This window comes from Chanodichthys erythropterus, unplaced genomic scaffold, assembly GCF_024489055.1.
Source record: "Chanodichthys erythropterus isolate Z2021 unplaced genomic scaffold, ASM2448905v1 ctg000270_np12, whole genome shotgun sequence".
Taxonomy (NCBI): domain Eukaryota; kingdom Metazoa; phylum Chordata; class Actinopteri; order Cypriniformes; family Xenocyprididae; genus Chanodichthys; species Chanodichthys erythropterus.
In genome coordinates this window covers 5,001-22,500 of record NW_027125657.1, presented here as the reverse complement: position 1 = coordinate 22,500, position 17,500 = coordinate 5,001, and the positions used below count along the sequence as shown (strand labels likewise).

Here is a 17,500-nt window from a genome sequence, read left to right as displayed (position 1 = left end):
TTAAATAAATGTGAATGCTGGATGGAGGGAGAGGAAGGAGGAAGGGAAAAACAGGTAGGCGGACAGGTGCATGAAGGAAACAACGAGGAGGATGGACAAACTGATGAACGACAAGAGGAAGAAGAACAGAGCAACAGTGAGGAAGGGGAAAGAGAAAAAGACAACAGTAAAAATGATGAACAGACAACGGAGCAGGATACTCAAGGGACTGAAATGGAAATATCGGACAGTTTTAATACTTTTATGGAGGACGTGGAGAGAGATGGACATGGAAGGATGGATCAAAATAAGGAAACGGACAGTGAAGAAGAAATAAAGACAGACAGCATGGACAAGGACAGAGGGGGGAGAGGACAAATAAGAAGAAGAGCATTGAAGGTAAAACCAAATTTGGAAGGTGCAAGGAAAAAAATAATGACAAAAAGTAACAAATATGACGTGTTAAGAGGCTTGGAGGGAGACAATGGTGAATAATGGTTTTTAAGTATTTATCTGTATTTCTTTTAATGGTTTTAAGTTGTGTTACTTTTAATGCAAGGGGACTGTTGGACATTGGGAAATTTGAAAAAGTAAAAGAGAAATGTAAAAGGGAAGATATTATAGCATTACAAGAAACAAACTGGAGAGAAAATGTTATGTTTGATTATAAAAAGAGATGGGATGGTGGTATTTTATATAATAATGGAGATGGGAGGTTTGGAAGAGGTGTGGCTTTTTTAATGAAGGATGATGTTTTTAAAGTGAGTAAAATTGTGTATAAGGACAGGTTGGGGAAGTGTATTGTAGTAGAGACGAAATATGAAGGAAGAGATTTGATTTTAGTAAATGTACATGCACCAGTGGAGGAGAAGGAAAAGAAAGAGTTTTTTAATGTTTTAAGAAATATTGTAAAGAAGTATAAAGAAATAATAATGATGGGAGATTTTAACACGGTTTTTAGCAAGCAAGATATGGCTGAAGGAATGGTTTTTAAAACGGATACGGGAAGAAAAGAATTAAAAGCATTAATGAAGGAAAATGATTTGATAGATGTGTGGAGAGAAAGGAATGAACAGAAAAAAGAATTTTCAAGGAGACAAATAGTGGGGAGTTTTGTATGCCAAACTAGAATTGACTTTGTTTTATGTAGTAGAAATGTGGAGAATTTTATTGAAAAGATTAAGTATGAGGAAACAAGTTTTAGTGATCACAAGTTCTTATTTTTTATAGTGGACTGGAGTAAAATGCAAAGAGGGCCGGGAGTATGGATTTTAAATGTGCAGATTTTAAAGAATGAAGATTATGTTGCAAAAGTTAAAGAAATAATAGAAAAAGAAAAGGAAAATGGAATGTATGAAGAGGATAAGAGAATATGGTGGGAGAATGTAAAGTTTTTAATCAAAAAATTCTCGATCAAATATTGTAGTTTAATAAAGAGATGTAAGAGAAACAAAGAAAGAGAAATAAAAGCAAGTTTGGAAAAGGAATTGAATAAAGAAGATAAAGACATACAAAAGATAAGGGAGATAGAGGGAAAATTAAAGGAAATAGAAGAAAAAGAATACGAGGGAGCGATGCTAAGAAGCAAAGCAAAATATGTGGTGGAGGGAGAAAAATGTACAAAGTTCTTTTTTGATCTAGAAAAAAAGAAGGGGAAAGCTGAAACGATTAAAGAAATAAAAGGGAAAAATGGGGAAATTGTAGAAAGTAATGAAAAGATTTTAGAAGAAATAAGGTATTTTTATGAGGATCTATTTAGTGCAAGAGGTGTGGAAGAGGAGGAAAAAAAGAAATGTTTAAATCAGATAAAAGCAAAGGTAGGCGAGCAAGACAAAAAGAATGTGACCAAGAAATCAGAGAAGAAGAGATAGAAAGAGCAATAAGTCAACTGAATAAAAAGAAAAGTCCAGGAATAGATGGTTTGGGAACGGAATTTTATGTATGTTTTAAAGGAGTTTTAGTAAAGATTTTAAAGGATGTTTTTAAAGTTGTTTTTGAAAAAGAAGAAATGAATGAAAGAACAAGGATGGGGTTAATGAAACTAGTATATAAAAGGAAAGGAGAGAAAGTAGATTTAAAAAACTATAGACCGATCACGATGCTGAACACAGATTTTAAGATTTTAGCAAAGATTTTAGCAAACAGGTTAAAAGAAGTAATGCCAAGTATAATTAAAACAAATCAAGCATATGGTGTAAAAGGAAGAGACATAGCTGACATAACGATGAGTATAAGAGACAACATTTGGTATATGAAAGAAAAAAATGAGGAAGGATATGTAATTAGTTTGGATTTCGAGAAAGCGTTTGATAGGGTTGAGCACAGATATTTATTTGAGGTTTTAAGGAGTTTTGGTTTTGGTGAGAATTTTATTAAATGGATTGAGATTTTATATAAGGGTGCACTAACAAGAATTAAATGTAATGGGTTTTTAACAGACTGTTTTAAAATCACACGTTCAATTAGACAGGGTTGTCCTCTCTCTGCTTTATTATATTCACTTGTATCAGAACCATTAGGATTGGCAATTAGGGGTAAAGAAGGAATAATAGGGATTGAAATTGAAGAAAACAGGGCTGAGGGGAAAGTATTTCAATATGCTGATGATACGACGATAATTGTAAAGGGAAAAGGGAGTGTTAAAGAAGTAATGAATGTTGTAAAAGAGTATTGTAGAGGATCTGGAAGTAAAGTAAACGAAGATAAAACAGTATATATGAGATTTGGTAAAGCTATGGTTTTAACGGATTGTTTTAATTTTAAGGAAGTGGACGAAATGAGGATTTTAGGAGTTTTAATGGGGAAGAATGAGAGGAAAGTAAGGGATGAAATGTGGGAGCAACTAGTTACAGATATAGAGAGGAGGTTAAATTTTTGGAAATTAAGAACTTTAAATTTAAAGGGGAAGGTTTTAATATTAAATGTTTTAATGGTTTCTAAATTGTGGTATGTTTTATATGTGTCTGAAATGCCGTTATGGACAGAGCAGAGGTTGAAGAAATGCTTTCTTGACTTTTTATGGGAGGGGAAACCAGCGAGAATTGCACATAACACGATTTTAGGGGCGGTGGAAAAGGGAGGCTTAGGTTTAATGGATGTGGAACAACGAAAAAATGCTTTGAGAGTAAAAATTGTTAAGAAATACCTAAATGAAGAAAACAAAACTGAGTGGAAGAAAACAATGAAATACTTTTTAAATAAATGTGGTGGTTTTAACATGGGGGATGGAATTTTATGGATGAAAACAAAATTATGGATGACTGAAGGATTACCTGCATTTTATAGAGAAATTTTTAGTGCTTGGGGAAAGTTTTTAACGAAAATTGAATATGATCCGCATGGGAGAGAAAGCATTTTAAATCAACCTCTGTTTTTAAATAACAACATTTTAAAACAAGGGAAAGAAATATTTTTTAAGAAATGGATGGAAGTGGGAATTACAAGAGTGAGAGATGTTTTATATGAGTTTAAAGAGGGGTTTTTACCAACACAATATGTTTTCGATGCAATGGAAGTGGCAAAAGAAGAATACAGCAAACAAGAAATAACAAATAAATATGAAATCATTAAAAATGCAATACCAAAGGACTGGATTAAAAGAATTGAGTGTGTGGAAGAAGAGCCAAAAGAAAAGAACATCTATGTGAAACTTGAGGGGAAATTGTGTGATTTTAAAGAATGTACTGTAAAAATGTTTTATTGTGTTTTTAGAGATGGTGTTTTTAAAGAACCAATTGTAAATAAGTACTGGGTGGAGAAATTTAAAGATTTAAAAGAAGAGAGTATATGGAGAAACATGAGAGGAAAATGTGTGGAGACAAAATTGGAATGTTTGGAGTATTTTATAAGACATAAAGTGGTTTTTACTGAGTATATTTTAAATAAAATCGGGATGACACAAAATGCAATGTGTAAAGTGTGCCAAGAAAAAGAAGAATGGATTTTACATATGTTTTTATATTGTAAAGAATTGGAGGATTTTTTAAAGAAATGTAAATGTGTGATTAAAGAATTGACTGTGGAGTGGGATGAAAATGGAATGGAATGGAACAGAGTGGTGATGTTTGGTTGGGAGAAGAAGTGTCGGAACAAAAAGTTTATAAATCTGTGGGTAATGTTGATGAAAAGTGCAATATGGGAAAGAAGAATTGTGGCGAAAAAAGAAAAAATTGTGTTGGATGTTTGGACTGTGTTTAAAAGGAAAACAGAAGTGTACATGGAAAGACTTTATGTGTATTTTAAATGTGAAAATATGTTGGATGTTTTTTATCATGTTTTTACCCCTCAAGTTTGTTGTGTTTTAAAAGAATTAATGTGGAAGCTGCCAGGAAGTGAAGGAGAATATTGAATTAATTTATGTAAAGGTATGATGTAAGGTGGTGTATGATATGTGATGTAAAGGTGATTGTATAAGAATAACTGTAATTTTTATTGTTTTATTTATTCCATTGTATTTTATTGATCTGATCTCCCTCCAAGACCGACAAGTTTTGTAAGAAAATGTTTGATGTATGATATGTGATGTAAAGGTGAAATGTGATGTAAAGGAGAAATGTGATGTAAAGGAGATTTGTGATGTAAAGGAGATTTGTGATGTAAAGGAGATTTGTGATGTAAAGGAGATTTGTGATGTAAAGGAGATTTGTGATGTAAAGGAGATTTGTGATGTAAAGGAGATTTGTGATGTAAAGGTGATTGTGTAAGAAAAACTGTAATTTTTATTGTATTATTTATTGTATTGTATTTTATTGATTGAAATTTCTTAATAAAAAAAAAAAACAAAAAAAAAACACGCCCGATCTCGTCTGATCTCGGAAGCTAAGCAGAGTAGGGCCTGGTTAGTACTTGGATCGGAGACCGCCTGGGAATACCAGGTGCTGTAAGCTTTATGTTTTGTTTCAAAAAAAAAGAAAAAAAAAAAAAAGAGTGTCTGAATACCTTAAGTAGCCCACTCTTGGCAGCAGTTTTCGCTTACGGCCATACCACTCTGAGCACGCCCGATCTCGTCTGATCTCGGAAGCTAAGCAGAGTAGGGCCTGGTTAGTACTTGGATGGGAGACCGCCTGGGAATACCAGGTGCTGTAAGCTTTATGTTTTTCTGAAAGTATAAAGAATGTCTTAAATAGCCCACTCTTGGCAGCAGTATTCGCTTACGGCCATACCACTCTGAGCACGCCCAATCTCGTCTGATCTCGGAAGCTAAGCAGAGTAGGGCCTGGTTAGTACTTGGATGGGAGACCGCCTCGGAATACCAGGTGCTGTAAGCTTTATGTTTTGTTTCAAAAAAAAAAAAAAAAAAAAAAAAAAAAAGAGTGTCTGAATACCTTAAGTAGCCCACTCTTGGCAGCAGTTTTCGCTTACGGCCATACCACTCTGAGCACGCCCGATCTCGTCTGATCTCGGAAGCTAAGCAGAGTAGGGCCTGGTTAGTACTTGGATGGGAGACCGCCTGGGAATACCAGGTGCTGTAAGCTTTATGTTTTGTTTCAAAAAAAAAAAAAAAAAAAAAAAAAAAAGAGTGTCTGAATACCTTAAATAGCCCACTCTTGGTAGCAGTTTTCGCTTACGGCCATACCACTCTGAGCACGCCCGATCTCGTCTGATCTCGGAAGCTAAGCAGAGTAGGGCCTGGTTAGTACTTGGATGGGAGACCGCCTGGGAATACCAGGTGCTGTAAGCTTTATGTTTTGTTTCAAAAAAAAAAAAAAAAAGAGTGTCTGAATACCTTAAGTAGCCCACTCTTGGCAGCAGTTTTCGCTTACGGCCATACCACTCTGAGCACGCCCGATCTCGTCTGATCTCGGAAGCTAAGCAGAGTAGGGCCTGGTTAGTACTTGGATGGGAGACCGCCTGGGAATACCAGGTGCTGTAAGCTTTATGTTTTTCTGAAAGTATAAAGAATGTCTTAAATAGCCCACTCTTGGCAGCAGTATTCGCTTACGGCCATACCACTCTGAGCACGCCCGATCTCGTCTGATCTCGGAAGCTAAGCAGAGTAGGGCCTGGTTAGTATTTGGATGGGAGACCGCCTGGGAATACCAGGTGCTGTAAGCTTTATGTTTTTCTGAAAGTATAAAGAATGTCTTAAATAGCCCACTCTTGGCAGCAGTTTTCGCTTACAGCCATACCACTCTGAGCACGCCCGATCTCGTCTGTTCTCGGAAGCTAAGCAGAGTAGGGCCTGGTTAGTACTTGGATGGGAGACCGCCTGGGAATACCAGGTGCTGTAAGCTTTATGTTTTTCTGAAAGTATAAAGAATGTCTTAAATAGCCCACTCTTGGCAGCAGTTTTCGCTTACGGCCATACCACTCTGAGGGCGCTATTGAGTCTCAAGGAAGTTGTTTGGCTGCAGTTTGGAGAGGAAGGCTCTCCACCATTTTGTGTTATTTTGTTTGTTTGTTTTGTGAGTTTCTTTTGACTTTGAGTTAGTTTTTTGTTTGTTTGTTTGTTTCAGTTAAACCACCTAACAGCAGCTTTTTGCTGGCTGGAGGGTGGTTAAGCCTTTTTCTTTTTTCTTTTTTCTCTTTTTTTCGGACGGATAATGGATTACGACGCAGGACTGGCTGGAGAAACACGTATGGTAAACGACACTGGAAAGGCAGGAGGACCACGCATGGCAAACGACACTGGACTGGCACGAGGAACACGTATGGCAAACGATTCTGGACTGGATAAACGACTACGAGCTGGAAAGGAGAAAATTCAAGAAGTAAGAAATAAGTTTGTTGAACGGAAATATTTGAAAGAGGCTACTCTGATCGTGAATGTGGAAAAAGTGAATGAAGTGAGAGCGGAGGACATCATTAAAGCGGTAATAGAACAATGTGGACATGGCAAAATTTTAGCTCTAAGACCAAGACAAGGCAAGGAATATGAACTGACGATGGAAAAAGAGGAAACATGTGATAAACTAATTGAAGGACTGGAAGTTAAAGGAGTGATGTGTGAAGTGAAAAACCTGCAAAATCGTGATTATGTTGTTTCCTTCATGCACCTGCCCATCTACCTGGATGATGGCAAAATTTTAGAAAAATTGGAGGGATGGGGTGTTGAGCCTATGAGTCAAATTAAAAGGAGATGCTACCCGGGCACCGATATTGAGGACGGGACAAGGTTCCTTAAAGTCCGATTCCCCAAGGAGGTGGCATCCCTGCCATACAGCACGAGGCTTGAGACAGCCGAGGGCCAGCAGTACTTCCGGGTGATGCACAGCCATCAGGTGAAAACCTGTAGGCTGTGCATGAGCCCGGAGCACTTGCTAAAAGACTGCCCGACATTTACGTGCTACAAATGTGAGGAGAGGGGACACTTTGCAAGGGATTGCAATGCGGTTAGGTGCCCGGAGTGTCAAGAGGTTTTAAATAAATGTGAATGCTGGATGGAGGGAGAGGAAGGAGGAAGGGAAAAACAGGTAGGCGGACAGGTGCATGAAGGAAACAACGAGGAGGATGGACAAACTGATGAACGACAAGAGGAAGAAGAACAGAGCAACAGTGAGGAAGGGGAAAGAGAAAAAGACAACAGTAAAAATGATGAACAGACAACGGAGCAGGATACTCAAGGGACTGAAATGGAAATATCGGACAGTTTTAATACTTTTATGGAGGACGTGGAGAGAGATGGACATGGAAGGATGGATCAAAATAAGGAAACGGACAGTGAAGAAGAAATAAAGACAGACAGCATGGACAAGGACAGAGGGGGAGAGGACAAATAAGAAGAAGAGCATTGAAGGTAAACCCAAATTTGGAAGGTGCAAGGAAAAAAATAATGACAAAAAGTAACAAATATGACGTGTTAAGAGGCTTGGAGGGAGACAATGGTGAATAATGGTTTTTAAGTATTTATCTGTATTTCTTTTAATGGTTTTAAGTTGTGTTACTTTTAATGCAAGGGGACTGTTGGACATTGGGAAATTTGAAAAAGTAAAAGAGAAATGTAAAAGGGAAGATATTATAGCATTACAAGAAACAAACTGGAGAGAAAATGTTATGTTTGATTATAAAAAGAGATGGGATGGTGGTATTTTATATAATAATGGCGATGGGAGGTTTGGAAGAGGTGTGGCTTTTTTAATGAAGGATGATGTTTTTAAAGTGAGTAAAATTGTGTATAAGGACAGGTTGGGGAAGTGTATTGTAGTAGAGACGAAATATGAAGGAAGAGATTTGATTTTAGTAAATGTACATGCACCAGTGGAGGAGAAGGAAAAGAAAGAGTTTTTTAATGTTTTAAGAAATATTGTAAAGAAGTATAAAGAAATAATAATGATGGGAGATTTTAACACGGTTTTTAGCAAGCAAGATATGGCTGAAGGAATGGTTTTTAAAACGGATACGGGAAGAAAAGAATTAAAAGCATTAATGAAGGAAAATGATTTGATAGATGTGTGGAGAGAAAGGAATGAACAGAAAAAAGAATTTTCAAGGAGACAAATAGTGGGGAGTTTTGTATGCCAAACTAGAATTGACTTTGTTTTATGTAGTAGAAATGTGGAGAATTTTATTGAAAAGATTAAGTATGAGGAAACAAGTTTTAGTGATCACAAGTTCTTATTTTTTATAGTGGACTGGAGTAAAATGCAAAGAGGGCCGGGAGTATGGATTTTAAATGTGCAGATTTTAAAGAATGAAGATTATGTTGCAAAAGTTAAAGAAATAATAGAAAAAGAAAAGGAAAATGGAATGTATGAAGAGGATAAGAGAATATGGTGGGAGAATGTAAAGTTTTTAATCAAAAAATTCTCGATCAAATATTGTAGTTTAATAAAGAGATGTAAGAGAAACAAAGAAAGAGAAATAAAAGCAAGTTTGGAAAAGGAATTGAATAAAGAAGATAAAGACATACAAAAGATAAGGGAGATAGAGGGAAAATTAAAGGAAATAGAAGAAAAAGAATACGAGGGAGCGATGCTAAGAAGCAAAGCAAAATATGTGGTGGAGGGAGAAAAATGTACAAAGTTCTTTTTTGATCTAGAAAAAAAGAAGGGGAAAGCTGAAACGATTAAAGAAATAAGAGGGAAAAATGGGGAAATTGTAGAAAGTAATGAAAAGATTTTAGAAGAAATAAGGTATTTTTATGAGGATCTATTTAGTGCAAGAGGTGTGGAAGAGGAGGAAAAAAAGAAATGTTTAAATCAGATAAAAGCAAAGGTAGGCGAGCAAGACAAAAAAGAATGTGACCAAGAAATCAGAGAAGAAGAGATAGAAAGAGCAATAAGTCAACTGAATAAAAAGAAAAGTCCAGGAATAGATGGTTTGGGAACGGAATTTTATGTATGTTTTAAAGGAGTTTTAGTAAAGATTTTAAAGGATGTTTTTAAAGTTGTTTTTGAAAAAGAAGAAATGAATGAAAGAACAAGGATGGGGTTAATGAAACTAGTATATAAAAGGAAAGGAGAGAAAGTAGATTTAAAAAACTATAGACCGATCACGATGCTGAACACAGATTTTAAGATTTTAGCAAAGATTTTAGCAAACAGGTTAAAAGAAGTAATGCCAAGTATAATTAAAACAAATCAAGCATATGGTGTAAAAGGAAGAGACATAGCTGACATAACGATGAGTATAAGAGACAACATTTGGTATATGAAAGAAAAAAATGAGGAAGGATATGTAATTAGTTTGGATTTCGAGAAAGCGTTTGATAGGGTTGAGCACAGATATTTATTTGAGGTTTTAAGGAGTTTTGGTTTTGGTGAGAATTTTATTAAATGGATTGAGATTTTATATAAGGGTGCACTAACAAGAATTAAATGTAATGGGTTTTTAACAGACTGTTTTAAAATCACACGTTCAATTAGACAGGGTTGTCCTCTCTCTGCTTTATTATATTCACTTGTATCAGAACCATTAGGATTGGCAATTAGGGGTAAAGAAGGAATAATAGGGATTGAAATTGAAGAAAACAGGGCTGAGGGGAAAGTATTTCAATATGCTGATGATACGACGATAATTGTAAAGGGAAAAGGGAGTGTTAAAGAAGTAATGAATGTTGTAAAAGAGTATTGTAGAGGATCTGGAAGTAAAGTAAACGAAGATAAAACAGTATATATGAGATTTGGTAAAGCTATGGTTTTAACGGATTGTTTTAATTTTAAGGAAGTGGACGAAATGAGGATTTTAGGAGTTTTAATGGGGAAGAATGAGAGGAAAGTAAGGGATGAAATGTGGGAGCAACTAGTTACAGATATAGAGAGGAGGTTAAATTTTTGGAAATTAAGAACTTTAAATTTAAAGGGGAAGGTTTTAATATTAAATGTTTTAATGGTTTCTAAATTGTGGTATGTTTTATATGTGTCTGAAATGCCGTTATGGACAGAGCAGAGGTTGAAGAAATGCTTTCTTGACTTTTTATGGGAGGGGAAACCAGCGAGAATTGCACATAACACGATTTTAGGGGCGGTGGAAAAGGGAGGCTTAGGTTTAATGGATGTGGAACAACGAAAAAATGCTTTGAGAGTAAAAATTGTTAAGAAATACCTAAATGAAGAAAACAAAACTGAGTGGAAGAAAACAATGAAATACTTTTTAAATAAATGTGGTGGTTTTAACATGGGGGATGGAATTTTATGGATGAAAACAAAATTATGGATGACTGAAGGATTACCTGCATTTTATAGAGAAATTTTTAGTGCTTGGGGAAAGTTTTTAACGAAAATTGAATATGATCCGCATGGGAGAGAAAGCATTTTAAATCAACCTCTGTTTTTAAATAACAACATTTTAAAACAAGGGAAAGAAATATTTTTTAAGAAATGGATGGAAGTGGGAATTACAAGAGTGAGAGATGTTTTATATGAGTTTAAAGAGGGGTTTTTACCAACACAATATGTTTTCGATGCAATGGAAGTGGCAAAAGAAGAATACAGCAAACAAGAAATAACAAATAAATATGAAATCATTAAAAATGCAATACCAAAGGACTGGATTAAAAGAATTGAGTGTGTGGAAGAAGAGCCAAAAGAAAAGAACATCTATGTGAAACTTGGGGGGAAATTGTGTGATTTTAAAGAATGTACTGTAAAAATGTTTTATTGTGTTTTTAGAGATGGTGTTTTTAAAGAACCAATTGTAAATAAGTACTGGGTGGAGAAATTTAAAGATTTAAAAGAAGAGAGTATATGGAGAAACATGAGAGGAAAATGTGTGGAGACAAAATTGGAATGTTTGGAGTATTTTATAAGACATAAAGTGGTTTTTACTGAGTATATTTTAAATAAAATCGGGATGACACAAAATGCAATGTGTAAAGTGTGCCAAGAAAAAGAAGAATGGATTTTACATATGTTTTTATATTGTAAAGAATTGGAGGATTTTTTAAAGAAATGTAAATGTGTGATTAAAGAATTGACTGTGGAGTGGGATGAAAATGTAATGGAATGGAACAGAGTGGTGATGTTTGGTTGGGAGAAGAAGTGTCGGAACAAAAAGTTTATAAATCTGTGGGTAATGTTGATGAAAAGTGCAATATGGGAAAGAAGAATTGTGGCGAAAAAAGAAAAAATTGTGTTGGATGTTTGGACTGTGTTTAAAAGGAAAACAGAAGTGTACATGGAAAGACTTTATGTGTATTTTAAATGTGAAAATATGTTGGATGTTTTTTATCATGTTTTTACCCCTCAAGTTTGTTGTGTTTTAAAAGAATTAATGTGGAAGCTGCCAGGAAGTGAAGGAGAATATTGAATTAATTTATGTAAAGGTATGATGTAAGGTGGTGTATGATATGTGATGTAAAGGTGATTGTATAAGAATAACTGTAATTTTTATTGTTTTATTTATTCCATTGTATTTTATTGATCTGATCTCCCTCCAAGACCGACAAGTTTTGTAAGAAAATGTTTGATGTATGATATGTGATGTAAAGGTGAAATGTGATGTAAAGGAGAAATGTGATGTAAAGGAGATTTGTGATGTAAAGGAGATTTGTGATGTAAAGGAGATTTGTGATGTAAAGGAGATTTGTGATGTAAAGGAGATTTGTGATGTAAAGGTGATTGTGTAAGAAAAACTGTAATTTTTATTGTATTATTTATTGTATTGTATTTTATTGATTGAAATTTCTTAATAAAAAAAAAAAAAAAAAAAAAGCACGCCCGATCTCGTCTGATCTCGGAAGCTAAGCAGAGTAGGGCCTGGTTAGTACTTGGATCGGAGACCGCCTGGGAATACCAGGTGCTGTAAGCTTTATGTTTTGTTTCAAAAAAAAAGAAAAAAAAAAAAAGAGTGTCTGAATACCTTAAGTAGCCCACTCTTGGCAGCAGTTTTCGCTTACGGCCATACCACTCTGAGCACGCCCGATCTCGTCTGATCTCGGAAGCTAAGCAGAGTAGGGCCTGGTTAGTACTTGGATGGGAGACCGCCTGGGAATACCAGGTGCTGTAAGCTTTATGTTTTTCTGAAAGTATAAAGAATGTCTTAAATAGCCCACTCTTGGCAGCAGTATTCGCTTACGGCCATACCACTCTGAGCACGCCCAATCTCGTCTGATCTCGGAAGCTAAGCAGAGTAGGGCCTGGTTAGTACTTGGATGGGAGACCGCCTGGGAATACCAGGTGCTGTAAGCTTTATGTTTTGTTTCACAAAAAAAAAAAAAATAAAAAAAAAAGAGTGTATGAATACCTTAAATAGCCCACTCTTGGTAGCAGTTTTCGCTTACGGCCATACCACTCTGAGCACGCCCGATCTCGTCTGATCTCGGAAGCTAAGCAGAGTAGGGCCTGGTTAGTACTTGGATGGGAGACCGCCTGGGAATACCAGGTGCTGTAAGCTTTATGTTTTGTTTCAAAAAAAAAAAAAAGAGTGTCTGAATACCTTAAGTAGCCCACTATTGGCAGCAGTTTTCGCTTACGGCCATACCACTCTGAGCACGCCCGATCTCGTCTGATCTCGGAAGCTAAGCAGAGTAGGGCCTGGTTAGTACTTGGATGGGAGACCGCCTGGGAATACCAGGTGCTGTAAGCTTTATGTTTTTCTGAAAGTATAAAGAATGTCTTAAATAGCCCACTCTTGGCAGCAGTATTCGCTTACGGCCATACCACTCTGAGCACGCCCGATCTCGTCTGATCTCGGAAGCTAAGCAGAGTAGGGCCTGGTTAGTATTTGGATGGGAGACCGCCTGGGAATACCAGGTGCTGTAAGCTTTATGTTTTTCTGAAAGTATAAAGAATGTCTTAAATAGCCCACTCTTGGCAGCAGTTTTCGCTTACAGCCATACCACTCTGAGCACGCCCGATCTCGTCTGTTCTCGGAAGCTAAGCAGAGTAGGGCCTGGTTAGTACTTGGATGGGAGACCGCCTGGGAATACCAGGTGCTGTAAGCTTTATGTTTTTCTGAAAGTATAAAGAATGTCTTAAATAGCCCACTCTTGGCAGCAGTTTTCGCTTACGGCCATACCACTCTGAGGGCGCTATTGAGTCTCAAGGAAGTTGTTTGGCTGCAGTTTGGAGAGGAAGGCTCTCCACCATTTTGTGTTATTTTGTTTGTTTGTTTTGTGAGTTTCTTTTGACTTTGAGTTAGTTTTTTGTTTGTTTGTTTGTTTCAGTTAAACCACCTAACAGCAGCTTTTTGCTGGCTGGAGGGTGGTTAAGCCTTTTCTTTTTTCTTTTTTCTCTTTTTTTCGGACGGATAATGGATTACGACGCAGGACTGGCTGGAGAAACACGTATGGTAAACGACACTGGAAAGGCAGGAGGACCACGCATGGCAAACGACACTGGACTGGCACGAGGAACACGTATGGCAAACGATTCTGGACTGGATAAACGACTACGAGCTGGAAAGGAGAAAATTCAAGAAGTAAGAAATAAGTTTGTTGAACGGAAATATTTGAAAGAGGCTACTCTGATCGTGAATGTGGAAAAAGTGAATGAAGTGAGAGCGGAGGACATCATTAAAGCGGTAATAGAACAATGTGGACATGGCAAAATTTTAGCTCTAAGACCAAGACAAGGCAAGGAATATGAACTGACGATGGAAAAAGAGGAAACATGTGATAAACTAATTGAAGGACTGGAAGTTAAAGGAGTGATGTGTGAAGTGAAAAACCTGCAAAATCGTGATTATGTTGTTTCCTTCATGCACCTGCCCATCTACCTGGATGATGGCAAAATTTTAGAAAAATTGGAGGGATGGGGTGTTGAGCCTATGAGTCAAATTAAAAGGAGATGCTACCCGGGCACCGATATTGAGGACGGGACAAGGTTCCTTAAAGTCCGATTCCCCAAGGAGGTGGCATCCCTGCCATACAGCACGAGGCTTGAGACAGCCGAGGGCCAGCAGTACTTCCGGGTGATGCACAGCCATCAGGTGAAAACCTGTAGGCTGTGCATGAGCCCGGAGCACTTGCTAAAAGATTGCCCGACATTTACGTGCTACAAATGTGAGGAGAGGGGACACTTTGCAAGGGATTGCAATGCGGTTAGGTGCCCGGAGTGTCAAGAGATTTTAAATAAATGTGAATGCTGGATGGAGGGAGAGGAAGGAGGAAGGGAAAAACAGGTAGGCGGACAGGTGCATGAAGGAAACAACGAGGAGGATGGACAAAGTGATGAACGACAAGAGGAAGAAGAACAGAGCAACAGTGAAGAAGGAGAAAGAGAAAAACACAACAGTAAGAATGATGAACAAACAACGGAGCAGGACACTCAATGGACTGAAATGGAAATATTAGACAGTTTTAATACTTTTATGGAGGACGTGGAGAGGGATGGAAATGGAAAGATGGATCAAAATAAAGAAATGGACAGTGAGGAAGAAATAAAGGTGGACAACATGGACAAACACAGAGGGGGGAGAGGACAAAGAAGAAGAAGAACATTGAAGGTAAAACCAAATTTGGAAGGTGCAAGGAAAAAAATAATGACTGAAATGAACAGATATGATGTGTTAAGGGGCTTGGAGGGAGACAATGGTGAATAATGGTTTTTAAGTATTTATTTGTCTTTCTTTTAATGGTTTTAAGTTGTGTTACTTTTAATGCAAGAGGACTGTTGGATATTGGAAAATTTGAAAAAGTAAAAGAGAAATGTAAAAGGGAAGATATCATTGCTTTACAAGAAACAAACTGGAGAGAAAATGTTATGATTGATTTTAAAAAGAGATGGGAGGGTGGTATTTTATATAATAATGGAGATGGGAGGTTTGGGAGAGGTGTGGCTTTTTTAATGAAGGATGATGTTTTTAAAGTGAGTAAAGTTGTGTACAAGGACAGGTTGGGGAAATGTATGGTAGTAGGGACAAAATATGAAGGAAGAGACTTGATTTTAGTAAATGTACATGCACCAGTGGAGGAGAAGGAAAAGAAAGAGTTTTTTAATGTTTTAAGAAATATTGTAAATAAGTATAAAGAAATAATAATGATGGGGGATTTTAATACAGTTTTTAGTAAACAAGATATGGCTGAGGGAATGGTTTTTAAAACTGATACGGGAAGGAAAGAATTAAAAGCATTAATGGAGGAAAATAATATGATAGATGTGTGGAGAGAAAGGAATGAACAGAAAAAAGAATTTTCAAGGAGACAAATAGTGGGAAGTTTTGTATGCCAAACTAGAATTGATTTTGTTTTATGTAGTAGAAATGTGGAGAATTTTATTGAAAAGATTAAGTATGAGGAAACAAGTTTTAGTGATCACAAGTTTTTATTTTTTATTGTAGACTGGAGTAAAATGCAAAGGGGGCCGGGAGTATGGATTTTAAATACGCAGATTTTAAAGAATGAAGATTATGTTGCAAAAGTTAAAGAAATTATAGAAAAAGAAAGGGAAAATGGAATGTATGAAGAGGATAAGAGAATATGGTGGGAGAATGTAAAGTTTTTAATCAAAAAATTCTCAATCAGATATTGTCGATTAATGCAAAAATGTAAAAGATACAATGAAAGAGAAATAAAAGAAAGTTTGGAAAAGGAATTGAATAAAGAAAATAAAGACATACAGAAGATAAAGGAAATAGAGGGAAAACTGAAAGAAATAGAAGAAAAAGAATATGAGGGAGCGAGGCTAAGAAGCAAAGCAAAATATGTGGTGGAAGGAGAAAAATGTACAAAATTCTTTTTTGATCTGGAAAAAAATTGTAGAAGGGAATGAAAGAATTTTAGAGGAAATAAAGTATTTTTATGAGGATCTATTTAGTGCAAGAGGTGTGGAAGAGGGAGAAAAAAAGAAATTGTTGAATCAGATAAAAGCAAAAGTAAGTGATGAAGACAAAAAAGAATGTGACCAAGAAATCAGAGAAGAAGAGATTGAAAGAGCTATAAATCAACTGAATAAAAAGAAAAGTCCAGGAATAGATGGTTTGGGAACTGAATTTTATATATGTTTTAAAGGAGTTTTAGTAAAGATTCTAAAGGAGGTTTTTATAGACATTTTTGAGAAAGAAGAAATTAATGAAAGAACAAGAATGGGGTTAATGAAACTAGTATACAAAAAGAAAGGAGAAAAAGTAGACTTAAAAAACTATAGACCAATTACAATGTTGAACACCGATCTTAAGATTTTAGCAAAGATTTTAGCAAACAGATTAAAAGAAGTAATGCCAAGTATAATTAAAACAAATCAAGCGTATGGAGTAAAAGGAAGAGATATAGCCGACATAACGATGAGTATAAGAGATACAATATGGTACATGAAAGAAAAAAATGAAGAAGGATATGTAATTAGTTTGGATTTTGAAAAAGCGTTTGATAGGGTTGAGCACAGATATTTATTTGAGGTTTTAAAGAGTTTTGGTTTTGGCGAGAATTTTATTAAATGGATTGAGATTTTATATAAGGGAGCACTAACAAGGGTTAAATGTAATGGGTTTTTAACAGACTGTTTTAAAATCACACGTTCAATTAGGCAGGGTTGTCCGCTTTCGGCATTATTATATTCACTTGTTTCAGAACCTTTAGGATTGGCAATTAGACAAAAAGAAGGAATAATGGGGATTGAAATTGAAGAAAATAAAGCTGAGGGGAAAGTTTTTCAATATGCTGATGATACGACAATAATTGTAAAGGGAAAAGGGAGTGTTAAAGAAGTAATGAATGTTGTAAATGAGTATTGTAGAGGGTCTGGAAGTAAAGTAAATGAGGACAAAACAGTATATATGCGATTTGGTAAAGCTATGGTTTTAACAGATTGTTTTAAGTTCAAGGAAGTTGAAGAAATGAGGATTTTAGGAGTTTTAATGGGGAAGAATGAAAGGAAAGTGAGAGATGAAATGTGGGAGCAACTAGTTACAGATATAGAGAGGAGGTTAAATTTTTGGAAATTAAGAACTTTAAACTTGAAGGGGAAGGTTTTAATATTGAATGTTTTAATGGTTTCTAAACTTTGGTATATTTTATATGTGTCTGAAATGCCGTTATGGACAGAACAGAGGTTGAAGAAATGTTTTCTTGACTTTTTATGGGAGGGGAAGCCAGCGAGAATTGCACATAACACGATTTTAGGAGCGGTGGAAAAGGGAGGCTTAGGTTTAATGGATGTGGAACAACGAAAACATGCTTTGAGAGTTAAAATTGTTAAGAAATACC

General features: G+C 36.0%; 13 non-coding genes across 13 annotated transcripts; all 13 read left to right on the top strand.

The window, feature by feature from the left end:
• The first annotated feature begins 4,948 nt into the window (after positions 1–4,948).
• Positions 4,949–5,067, top strand: LOC137016094 (5S ribosomal RNA). The gene has a single exon (XR_010894074.1). It is a non-coding gene; the product is annotated as a 5S ribosomal RNA (ribosomal RNA).
• A 60-nt stretch (positions 5,068–5,127) lies between these two features.
• Positions 5,128–5,246, top strand: LOC137016088 (5S ribosomal RNA). The gene has a single exon (XR_010894070.1). It is a non-coding gene; the product is annotated as a 5S ribosomal RNA (ribosomal RNA).
• Positions 5,247–5,334: 88 nt separating this feature from the next.
• Positions 5,335–5,453, top strand: LOC137016093 (5S ribosomal RNA). Its single transcript, XR_010894073.1, has one exon. It is a non-coding gene; the product is annotated as a 5S ribosomal RNA (ribosomal RNA).
• An 87-nt stretch (positions 5,454–5,540) lies between these two features.
• On the top strand, positions 5,541–5,659 carry LOC137016092 (5S ribosomal RNA). Its single transcript, XR_010894072.1, has one exon. It is a non-coding gene; the product is annotated as a 5S ribosomal RNA (ribosomal RNA).
• A 76-nt stretch (positions 5,660–5,735) lies between these two features.
• On the top strand, positions 5,736–5,854 carry LOC137016091 (5S ribosomal RNA). Its single transcript, XR_010894071.1, has one exon. It is a non-coding gene; the product is annotated as a 5S ribosomal RNA (ribosomal RNA).
• Positions 5,855–5,914: 60 nt separating this feature from the next.
• Positions 5,915–6,033, top strand: LOC137016132 (5S ribosomal RNA). The gene has a single exon (XR_010894111.1). It is a non-coding gene; the product is annotated as a 5S ribosomal RNA (ribosomal RNA).
• A 60-nt stretch (positions 6,034–6,093) lies between these two features.
• LOC137016139 (5S ribosomal RNA) lies at positions 6,094–6,212 on the top strand. Its single transcript, XR_010894118.1, has one exon. It is a non-coding gene; the product is annotated as a 5S ribosomal RNA (ribosomal RNA).
• A 6,035-nt stretch (positions 6,213–12,247) lies between these two features.
• On the top strand, positions 12,248–12,366 carry LOC137016084 (5S ribosomal RNA). The gene has a single exon (XR_010894066.1). It is a non-coding gene; the product is annotated as a 5S ribosomal RNA (ribosomal RNA).
• A 60-nt stretch (positions 12,367–12,426) lies between these two features.
• LOC137016085 (5S ribosomal RNA) lies at positions 12,427–12,545 on the top strand. Its single transcript, XR_010894067.1, has one exon. It is a non-coding gene; the product is annotated as a 5S ribosomal RNA (ribosomal RNA).
• An 86-nt stretch (positions 12,546–12,631) lies between these two features.
• On the top strand, positions 12,632–12,750 carry LOC137016134 (5S ribosomal RNA). Its single transcript, XR_010894113.1, has one exon. It is a non-coding gene; the product is annotated as a 5S ribosomal RNA (ribosomal RNA).
• Positions 12,751–12,823: 73 nt separating this feature from the next.
• On the top strand, positions 12,824–12,942 carry LOC137016122 (5S ribosomal RNA). Its single transcript, XR_010894102.1, has one exon. It is a non-coding gene; the product is annotated as a 5S ribosomal RNA (ribosomal RNA).
• A 60-nt stretch (positions 12,943–13,002) lies between these two features.
• On the top strand, positions 13,003–13,121 carry LOC137016131 (5S ribosomal RNA). Its single transcript, XR_010894110.1, has one exon. It is a non-coding gene; the product is annotated as a 5S ribosomal RNA (ribosomal RNA).
• A 60-nt stretch (positions 13,122–13,181) lies between these two features.
• Positions 13,182–13,300, top strand: LOC137016138 (5S ribosomal RNA). Its single transcript, XR_010894117.1, has one exon. It is a non-coding gene; the product is annotated as a 5S ribosomal RNA (ribosomal RNA).
• The last annotated feature ends 4,200 nt before the right edge of the window (positions 13,301–17,500 follow it).